Genomic DNA, 11,866 nt, shown 5'->3' on the forward strand with positions numbered 1-11,866 from the left:
TCTGTTTTTGACAGTGTTTCATTTCACTCAAACTCAACGGATATTGAATCAGTTACATCACTGCAAGTTCTTAATTAAAGTGTTCATTACACACACAAAATGTTGCATTTACGTAAGAATGACCTCACCAAGTTTCGGTGAATATGTGTCTGTCAAATGTTAGGGTGTTCCCATACTTTTTGTTTGTAGTATATATATACTCTGTATACTTCTCAGTTACAACAACATGTGCAGGCAAAGAAATCGATATTAGCATCCGTTGATGGTTTCAGTATGTTTACTAACCGATGAAAGTTTTCATGGCGTCGAGAGGACGCATGTATTGAAGCGAGACGTGAGTGGTTTCATTGCTGTTTTTAGCTAAAGCTACCCGGCGACTTGCTTTCAAAAGGGCAGTGGACGCCATAATAGATGCGGAGGCATGGCCTTGACTGAAAGAGTACTGAGTTCAGCTATGTGGGTCTCAGGTTTCCTGTATCTGTAGGTTTGTATTACTCCTATAATAAAGTTTTCCCGTTTACTTTCCCATACATACCTGACAGGGAGAATATTTGGGCTGTAGAATATGGATTTTACAACTTTTAATAGACTGAATGAATCACGTGCACAGCACATTTTTAAATGTGATGCATCGGTATGTTGACTGGTCGTGTATGTCACCATCTTTATTCAGCACATTTGCTTGCCTTTTCATGTATTTGTGCATGTTGTATCGATAGACTCGTCCATTTCGAACCTGAAGGGTCCAATGCTCATAGTGGAAACTACTATATATAGACTGTCTCTTAAATCCAGGTTAGTTCATGGTCGCGTGAAACACGAGGAATACTGCTTGTTAATATCTTCGTCCTGGAAATATTGTTTTAGACGGAATGTCTGCGTCTATGTCAGTGTCTATGGGTCTGTGTGTGTTTGAGAGAGTGAGAGAGAGAGAGAGAGAGAGACAAACAGACAAACGACAAACAGACATCACGACGTCTCAGTGTGAAGGGTTACAGGTCGAAGACATCTATGTACAGTTCGGTGACAAACATGGGCACGGTGCTTACAAGACGAAGATAGATTCTAACTCACGACCATAGGTTTCAGGCGGTGAACTTATAGACGACTGGGCCAGTCCAGAACCCAGTATGTGTGCATGCTCCCTGCAAATGGGTTGGACGATGACATTAAACTCAAAAAGGGTCTAATTTTGGAACGGACCGTCATGGAATATGAGGTCGACAGTCCTTACTCTAATACACAATCAATGTTCACGAAATACCACCAAACCACCTTTAATTCTCCACAGTTAAAATCTGAAAATGAGTTGTAACCACTGGGTCAGTGTCAGCAAGATGCATAGTTCTATTTTGCATATCCGATGAGGCGGGGTAGCCGAGTGATTAAAGAGTTTACTCGTCACGCGGAAGACCCCGGTCCGATTCCCCACGTGGACACAATGTATGAAGTCCATTTCAGGTGTCCCTTGTCGTGATTTTGCTGGAATATTGCAAAAAGCGGCGTAAAACTCAACTCACGCATTTCTCACATGCATATCCATGCCCTGCGTCTTCCGCTCCCTTAGAAGTATCAACGCGTGTATGTCAACAAGGATCTAGCTCAGAATGAAGACGAAGAGCATTTGGCGTCCAGACTTCTTCAGTTGGTTATACAATCAATGAATGCCAGTAAATAGAGATATAGGTCGAGTCTAACACACTGAACATCATTATTACCCCGGATAACCGAGGCTGCCTGTTAGGCGTTAGAAGGTTATAGTCACATGACTTTATCTCACCGGGTACCCTTTTTCTGCTGGGTGAACAGAGGCAATTCTTAAACAAACTCATTTGCCTAAGGTGAGACCACATGTTTCATATGTGCTTCGTTGTGGGACAGGATCGACGTCCTAGAAACTCTCAGGAGTCAAAATGCCAACCACGGCCACCTATCCAAGGACTGTCCGACCTCGGTTTTCTGACATGAGCACTACGCACAGGACCACTCGCCACCATCATAACACAACACAACACAACACAACATCGATAACTGAAAGTGAAGCATGGCGCGAGTACTGTTCTATTTCGGTATACAGTGAGTGTTAAGATTGAAGATCAGCGTCAGATGAATAATTGCAGTTCAGTTATATGTGATTTGATTACATGTACTTTGTAATTTAAATTTGGGCTAGTTTGGTAGCCTAATGGCTAAAGCGTCCGCTCGTCACCCTGAAGACCCGGGTTTTACTGACGACAAGAGCACATGTGTGAAGCCATTTTGCTGTGACTCTGCTAGAGTATAGCTAAAAGCGCCTTACAACTATATTTACTCACTCAATCACTTTCCTCGAAGGTTGCCCTCATTCAAAAAAGCATGCTCGTTTTGTTTCGTATGCTCACATCGCCAAACGCCCCAGGAACTTCACGGTAAACGCCCTTTTCTATTTTCGCATGTATTAACATAAAAGTCAAAATACAACTACACTTCAGGCAGAAAGCCTGACTGTGACCTCGGATGACGGGGGTCAAATTTAGTTCAGTCAGCCTCGAGTGTATATGGAGAGTTACATGGTTGAGCGATTGTCAAGGACTTGGGTTCAGGCAGCCGTACAACTTGTCACACGGGACACAGGTGGCACAGATTATATATTTATCTATTCCGTGAGCCTCTTAACTAAGATGAAGGTTCCTGTTACCTGGGTAAGCCTAAGTTGAGTTGAGGCCTAACTGAATAGAGTTGTTTCTTATAAACAATAAATAAATTAAAAAGATCAAACAATTAAGGCAATTAATGATTAAATATTTTAGCTTCAAGTCATGTCTTTTATTGTCTATAGTCCCGTATGCAACATACATACAAATTTTACATACATTTACAGATGTATACAACAGTAAAGGGTGAGTTAACAACATGTGATTATATCGATACAGCACATGGAGAAAACATACAATTGTATACATATCGTAATGAACTGACAAGTATTTTGATAACCTTCGTTCATATGCATTGCATAAATATGTATAAAATGTTTCGTTATTAGTAGTTAATAGGAATTTCAGATTATGATAATTAGGTTTTTGACAATATACAGATGGTAAATATTTTGATCTAGGAGAATTATGGACATAACAAACAAATAAAAGTGGTACTCATCCTCTACTCTTAAACTGCATAATGGTCAGTAGCATTCCGTTGTATAAATATTTTGCCATCTGCCTTCATCATACATTAATTTCAGCATCTTTCATATAAATTTAATCAGTATCATGAACTGTTATTCAGGAAACACTTCCATGACTGTAAAAACATAATAGGTTGCAAATGATTTGGAATCATTTAACAATCAATTAAGATTAAAATACCCTATATAAAGAATTCTCTGTATTTGTCTTTATTGAAATGGCAGCTGCAGGTCCTTCATTGTGTGTGTGTGGTGTGGTGTGGTGTGGTGTGGTGTGGTGTGGTGTGGTGTGGTGTGGTGTGGTGTGGTGTGGTGTGGTGTGGTGTGGTGTGGTGTGGTGTGGTGTGGTGTGGTGTGGTGTGGTGTGGTGTGGTGGTGGTGGTGGTGGTGTGTGTGTGTGTGTGTGTGTGTGTGTGTGTGTGTGTGTGTGTGTGTGTGTGTGCATGCATTGAGTGTCCCGGGAACACTAAATTCGGTTAGTGTAGCCTGACCGTTCCCCGAAGATGACAGCTAGGTTGAGGAAGTTTTGTTCAGATTTCGCTTTCCCGGACCATAACCTTGAAGACTAACTAACTACGTTTCAGGGAGGGTATCTTTCTTTACAATTGTAGTTGCCACAAGTTGCCCAAGTTTCTATTTTAACAGTATAACCCCATCATTATTGATGGCGTATGGCTAAGCAAATTAACAATTAAAACAGTCACGTTTTGAGCTGCGTTTGCAGAACAGTCGACATGCACTGACTTCACGATTGAGTGCATACATCCTGAATGCCATGTAAACACAGAATGTCATTGTATATCAGTACAATACACATGGCTACTCCCGGTTTGAATACTCGTCAACATAAACATATAATGCACCAACCCCTATACTTACTAATGTACTGTACATGCATTGCTGATAACTCCTAGTTTTACAGGACAAATTTATGGATAGCAACTTCTTGGATTTAAACCTGGTCTGGAAGTCATTTGGAAGAAAACGCCCCGTTGCTTATTACAGGAAATAAAGTACGTAGACTATTGACAGCCACATGCCACAATGCCACTGCCTCAATGACTAAGGACAGGTAATTCAAAATTATTTTAGTAAACAAATTGTAGTACCTGTTTCCGAAGCTGGAGGAAGCTCATTTCCTAATGTCCCAAGAAAGATGTTTGTGAAAAAATACTATAAATACTGAAAGATTGTAAGCGTGCCTTCCTTCAATGCGTTTCGTGATGGTAACGTAAGATGATCACTGGCGTGGGGGCTTAGGGCTTACGGACGAGTATAGGGTGACGAGGTGTAATTCTGTGCGTTTAACCGGAGTTGCGCCCCTTAATCGCGGCAGTAACCTGTGAACGGTTTTTACTTCGGTGAGATAATACGGTCAGGCTGGCCGGGTCATATCCATGTCCGTGGCCGTGGCATCACTGATTTATGTCTTTCCTGCCAAATCTAATGGACACGCCGATATTTGATACTGATCCAGCCATGCATAAGTTTATGTCCTGTTTTGGAGACAATAAATAAAAATAAGTACACTCTGCAAAAAAAAGAAATGCAACACCCATTTATCAATGAACATTTGGTGTTTTTCAAGGACGTATAGGTCAGGGGAAAACAAAGTTACATGAATGAAATTTTGTGGAGCAATGCGTTGCTATCTTGTTCATATTTCATGAGAATAATAGTCATCACAGTCATTACTGCTGTACCCCAGGTGGTATTGAAGTTAGTTCCTCGTATGACCACCACCAGCTGCTACCACTGCCAGACACCTCCTGGGGACAGCTCGAATCAGTCCTTGGGTGTTCTGTTGTGGAATCCTCCATTCCTCCTGCAACATGTGGAACAACTGTTGAAGATGCTGTGGTGGATTACGACGTCGACGCAGCCGTCTATCGATCTGATCCCAAAGGTGTCCGATTGGGTTTAGATCCGGGGATCTGGAGGGTCAGGGGAGGGTATTGATGTTGTTCTTGGCCAGGCAGTCCGCGGTGGCACGTGCTGTGTGGGACCTGGCCTTGTCCTGTTGGAAGAGCTGCCGTTGGCGGTCATCAAGGTGGATGACGTGCGTACGGAGTCAGATTGCCTTGGGCAAGGCGCAAGTTCCGATCTGCGGGTGTATGTCCACACCATAACACCCCCGCTACAGAAACTGTCCATCTGAGCAAAACGTTCATGACGTCGTCTGTAGACACGGTCTCTACCATCACGTCGCCTGAGGAGGTAACGAAATACATCGCTAAACCATATGCGCTTCCAGTTTGCCAGGTGCTGCATGACATCCAAGCACATCATGACAATCCTGATTGATAAAACAGCTCAAAATCATTTTTGGTTGCGTTTGGTCAAGCATGATCTTCTGAAACATTCCAGACACAATGTGGAACCCTAAAACTGTTTGTGTTTACATATGTGTACAACATTGTAAGTATCATTTTTGAATTTCATTTTGCGTTTCTTTTTTTAAGAGAGATTTAAAATACACATGCATAATTATCTCCTGTAAAAACAACACGAAGCTTGATTCACAAAATGAATAACAGAAACAGCTGATGTTTACAATAAAATGTCAGTCGTAATTGTTAAAAAACAGTTTCTGAAACGATACAGTCCCAGGTAGGTTGTTATTCTGTACAGCACTGTGAAGCAGAATCGAAAGCTATACTGAAATAACGAGTAACTGAGTGTGAGTCAAGCAGCCTAGAGGTTAAAGCGTTCGCTTGTCACGCCGAAGATCTAGCTTTCGATTCCCCACGTATAGTGTGTGAAGCCCATTTCTGGTGTTCCCCGCCGTGATATTGTTGGAATATTGCTGAAAGCGGCGTAAAACCATACTCACTCACCCTTAAAGGACGTTTGGTTTATGGAATACATTACCATGGCACTAAGTATACCTTAGTCGATACCCCTGTACTTGAATAGAACGTGGAGCTATGGTGGCCTTCTGAACAGGTACCTGAATATATTTCACAGAGCTGTATGTAACTGTAAACCTGATTCGAAACGGAGATCCGCCGACATTGGAAAGAAAAGGTGGGAAGTAAATCCGACATGAACATGTTTATTTTTTCAGGCTCGCTGACGTGGTTGACACATGTCATCGATTCCGAATTGAGCAGATCGATGCTCATGTTGTTGGTCACTGGATTGTCTGGTCCAGACTCGATTATTTAGTGACCGCCGCTATATAGCTGGAATATTGCGGCGTAAAACTTAGCTCACTCACTCACTCTCCCTTTCCCTCTCCAGGATCTCCTGTCCCCTCTCCAGGATCTCCTGTCCCCTCTCAAGGATCTCCTGTTCCCTTTCTAGGATCTCCTGTTTCCTCTCAAGGATCTCCTGTTCCGTCTCCAGGTTCTCTCGTTTCCTCTCAAGGATCTCCAGTCCCCTCTCAAGGATGTCCTGTTAATAACAAAGTCTTAGGGTTACCACGAATAACAATGAGGTCTATCTTGAAACCCATGGAAATCCATCACCTACCACGATTGTTCTCCTTGCGATGGGAGTTTCACAACTACCATTACATATTGCGAATCCCAATAATATATGTATACATATAACGTTCATGACGTCGTCTGTAGACACGGTCTCTACCATCACGTCGCCTGAGGAGGTAACGAAATACATCGCGTTACCATTACATATTGCGAATCTCAATAATATTCGCAAATTTGTGAAATTTGTTGCAGAGGGTATGTATTCAATCCCCTGTGTGTGTGTGTGCGCGCGCGCGTGTGTGTGCATTTAAGATTCAACAACTTTACTCAAAAACCACCTGAAGCATTTCAGTGAAACTTACTGGAGCGCTTGGATATGTCCCTACGGCAATTCAATAAGGTATAAGCATATTCTTCACAAAAAAGAAACGGAAACGCAAAATATCGTTGAAAAGTTTGGTTTCATGGGGTTGTAAATAAAATATATGGTACAACATTGTACAAGAATGACATTGCTCTCCACGAGGTGGCATTGATGTTTCTACCCTGTGTGACCACCTCTCAATGCTGGCATAGCACAACACCTTCTTGACACAGGTCCTGGATAGCCAGGAGAGGACATTGATGTTCTTATTGGCCAGATAGTCCACAGCAGCACCTGCTGTGTGAGGTCTGGATCTGTCCTTTTGGTACAGCTCCCTCTGGCAGTCGACAATGCGATCCACGGGACGACGGAGAATCTGGTCGATATACCGAGTGGCAGTTAGATTGCCTTTGACGATCACCAATACCGATCTGCAAGTATATGAGATGGGTCCCCACATCATGACACCATCTGCACCAAATCAGTCCATTTGCCGGATGCAGCTGGACGCTGAAAGTTCATTGCTTGGTCCGTAGACAGCTTCTCGTCCGTACGTAGCTTGAAGGGACACCGCGATTCATCACTGAACCATATGTGCCTCCATTTTTCAAGGTCCCATGGTTGGCAATCATGTCAGAGAGGAGGCAAATTTTTGAACGTCTGGTACGCACACCTGCCTCTCGGGGGTCGTTCCTGATCGTTGTATCGGACATTCTCCAGTTTCCAAAACCGTTCTTGTGATGTGTCCCGCGCGGAATGATGGCAGTCAGATCTAGAGTCGTTATGACATTTCATGCGCGTTGCGAGCCGTTGCACGTGCATTGAATATCTCTGCGAAATCATGCTATACAGCAAGATGCAAAATGCTAGTAAATCATTTCGACAACCAAACAACCAGCCACAACGTTTTCAGGTGCAAAAGGTCACATAAACATCTAAAACTTTGTCTTACTGTATGCTAAGACGGAACGGAATAAAGAGAATACTGTAAATTATAGCTGTTCTTTATTATTGTGTGTGTGCAGCGTGCGAGATAACTGACCTTGGCGTACCAACATTTTAGAGTTATAGGAGACTGAGCTCAAATCACTCACGAGTGAAGTTTTATTGACTGAGTGAGTGAGGTTAGTTTTAAACCGCTTTTAGCAATGTTCCAGCAATATCACTGCGGAGGACACTATGGGTTCACATAATGTACTTATGGGGATTTAAACCCGGGTCTGTGGCGTGACGAGCGAACGCTTTAACCCTAGGTTACCTCAACGCCCCCTTAAGACACTGATTTGAAACGACCACAACATGACATCTTACGAGGTATGCTTGCGTGACGAGTGAACGCTTTAACCACGAGGCTACCCCACCGTCCCCATCTTGTAAGGAGATGGCACAGCCTAATGCTCAGAGCGTTCAGTCATCACTCCAGATGGCTGGTTGGCTTGTTGTTCAACGCCACATTCCAGATATAGTGCGGCCGTCTGTAGATATTCAAGTCTGGACCCCGTGGATTTAATGCTTGAAACATGGCTTATCAATTCAAACGATTAAATGATAAATGCAAAAGACGCCGTAATAGCTAACAACCTTGGCCTATACCGACACCACCCAATTCAGTACTGCGTGTTTTTGAGAATAATTTATGTTCATACTACTTGCCCAAGAATAATTTCAATCGACGACGAATAACATACCACTGAGTGTACCATCTTGTTTCAGTCTGAAAAGGTTCTTCAAAATATTATCCCAAAACATACACCACAAAGACGCTACTGATAAGAGAGGAAAACAGATTTCAACAACGGTGACTGTGAACGTTGCAGGCATGTAAGGATCTGAACAACGTAGGACTTTGAGCAAACATCTATTGATTCAGATGCGAGAGTTTCATGGCCTTCATCATCACAACCAGCCAAGCATATATCCGGAACAGCGATAACAAATAAGCGAGCATTTATCCCATCAACATCGGTGAAGTCCGAATAGTTAATGCTTTCGTTGGACCCCATCAGTACTAGGCCTTCATTCTGGATGACTGAATCTTCTCTCAAGCGAAGTTAGTTTACATACATTCGTCACAAAGCGTTCTGTGCCTTTAGAAATGTTCCCATGTAGACAAACTCCACCTTGTATTCATAAAATACTACTGACAGTGTCAAGGTGTCAAAGTCCAAACGCGAAGATTTCAGTTTGAGAAACATCCACTTATACATTAGAAACACGGCAAACACTTTGACACTTGTAATATATGTATGTACTATACACATACCAGAAAACCTTTCTAATCAAATTGTTTCAACAGAAAGTTACAGAGGTGTATATCGAAGCGGTATTGAATACTTTTTGGGCGGCATGGATGTGCTGCTGACTGCCGAAAGGGGGTACCGAGAAGTATCTAAAACGGCTTGTGAATATGTGATGTGAACCAAAATGACACGACATGATCAGTGAATTTAGTTTTACCCCTCACTCAGCATTTTCCTAGCTTAATGATGGCGGTCTGTAAATATTCGAATTATGACCAGACAATCGTGTGATCAACAGCATGAGCATCCGTCTACTCATTTGGGATACGATGATATGTGTCAACTAAATCAGCGGGACTGACCACCCAGTCCTATTAGTCGCCTCATATGACAAGCATGGGTTAATGAAGATCTAATCCGGTCGACTTGAAAAAGACTTACATGTACTTTATAGTCTGGATCCTTAGAATCCCGTAGCGTTAAGAATGATTTAGTTAAGATAGGATGAGTGTTTAGTTTCTTTGTTAACAAATTCAAGTTTCCAGGACAAACAGTTTCCGAACGAAAGCATTCATAAGAAAATGTGTTTCAGAAAGTGTCTGTGGAAATTTGATTTGTAGAACCAGTTTTGTTTCCCTGGGATTCAACTTCCCATCGGAAGAGTCTCCAGTTGTGATCTCCACTTGGGAGGGGATATCCTATTACTTAATACTGTTTTTGTTGTAATTTGACTGAAGTGCATTTGAATTACATCCGCTGGCCAAACTGAATATTATCTCAACAAGCGAATGTTATTTTACGATGAAGTTGTCGAAGGTGATGGTGGTGATGCATGATAAACAATCCCGAGGTAAATTTAATGGACGAGGAGCAAAACATTAACTGGTCAAGGTAGCGTCCACGCCCTGTGTGACCTATAAATAAACCCGTCCAACACGATCTACATGCTATAGTTACAGTTTGACGATACCGTGGAAGGATTGCCTTGAACAATGATCTGGGTACAAATACACGGAATAGATACAGTGGTGCGTTTTCGACAGGGATACCGCTGAATCTCCCATCTCATCACCACCGCGAGCACACACCTTTGTCTTTCTGTTTACACCCCCTCCCTCCCCCTCTCTCTTCCTCTCTATCACTCTCCGTCTGCCCCACAACCACCCCTCTCTCTCTTCATGAAAATACACTTTTAATATACATTTTCGACTTAATGTATATATTTTCTGATCTTTACATCCTCACGGGAGGATTATCTGTCTTTGTGCCACTTCCATGGGGAAATATACAAGTTACATTAATATTCCTTTAACGAAATGTGCATACAAAAGACAGAAAAGTTTGCTTCAGAACGATTACAACGTCAGTAGCGTCTGTGTCCGCAGCAGCCTCGATGCACACTCGTGCATGTCGTTGCATCGATGACGTTATGTGGCAGTCGCTGCAATTCGTTCTTCAGCGCCACTTCCAACTCTTGTCTTGTCTGTGGAGGGTGATGGGGACCACGAATTTCTCTTCCCAAATGTTCCCACAAATGCTCGATCGGATTCATATCTGTTATCTTGTACATCGATTACGATATTAAAAATTATGGTCCGATATATAGGTTTCGTTCGGTGGATAATCTGGATGGCACTTCTTTTGACGAGGCCTCTCGTCGTAAAACAAACGCTATCTCGTGCCCAGGCTCGATGGCTTCGCTGATGTTCATGATGTCGTTGATATGTTTTGTCTGGTTCAGACTCGATGGCTTCGCTGATGTTCATGATGTCGTTGATATGTTTTGTCTGGTTCAGACTCGATGGCTTCACTGATGTTCATGATGTCGTCGATATGTTTTGTCTGGTTCAGACTCGATGGCTTCGCTGATGTTCATGATGTCGTTGATATGTTTTGTCTGGTTCAGACTCGTATGATTACAGACAGCCGTCATAAAACCGGAAACGTCCTGAGTGTGACATTAAACCTCAAATAAACAAATGATAAGCAGTTTATGTGCTGTTAAGACCCAAACCCGAAATATTTACAGATTTAATGTGTGGTTAAGCGCAATGGCAGATAGAAATAACTACTCTCTATTTCCAACCCCAAGGAATGTGAAGGAACCTTTTTGTCATTTCAAATTTCATTCAAACTTTCCACTCCATACGCCAGGAAACTCAAATTGAAAAATAAGTTTGAAGTCCAATAGTATAACATCCGTCAACGCTACTGATGTGTGATGTGCTTTCTCGCTGACGATTACTGATACATACATTACACTGTGTTGTTTAGGCACTACAGATTCTGAAGACAAGCTCACACTTGAGTGAGCTGCACTGACCTGGAGCTTTAAACAACGTCTCCTCTCCTGTACAAGCTGAGAAACGCCCACCGTCTCATCTCCTTGGCCCTCAGCAACCGGTGTCGTGTATAAAGGGTACATATGAGACCAAATCACATGATTATACCCGTATTGCAAATATCACGAAACACAGAATAAAAGCATGCTTACACAATAAACAAATTACACCCCAAAACGTACTGCATGTAACATAAATGTGCCAATTTTGTCACATTTCCTTTGAAAACTTTTTCGTTTCTATTACAGTTTAAAGGTATGTGTGGATGAATACATCGGGTACTTTTTTTCTCCTTACACCGGTAAAATGCATGGTATTTTAGACAG

This window comes from Haliotis asinina, chromosome 10 (genome assembly GCF_037392515.1).
Source record: "Haliotis asinina isolate JCU_RB_2024 chromosome 10, JCU_Hal_asi_v2, whole genome shotgun sequence".
Classification (NCBI taxonomy): Eukaryota; Metazoa; Mollusca; class Gastropoda; order Lepetellida; family Haliotidae; genus Haliotis; species Haliotis asinina.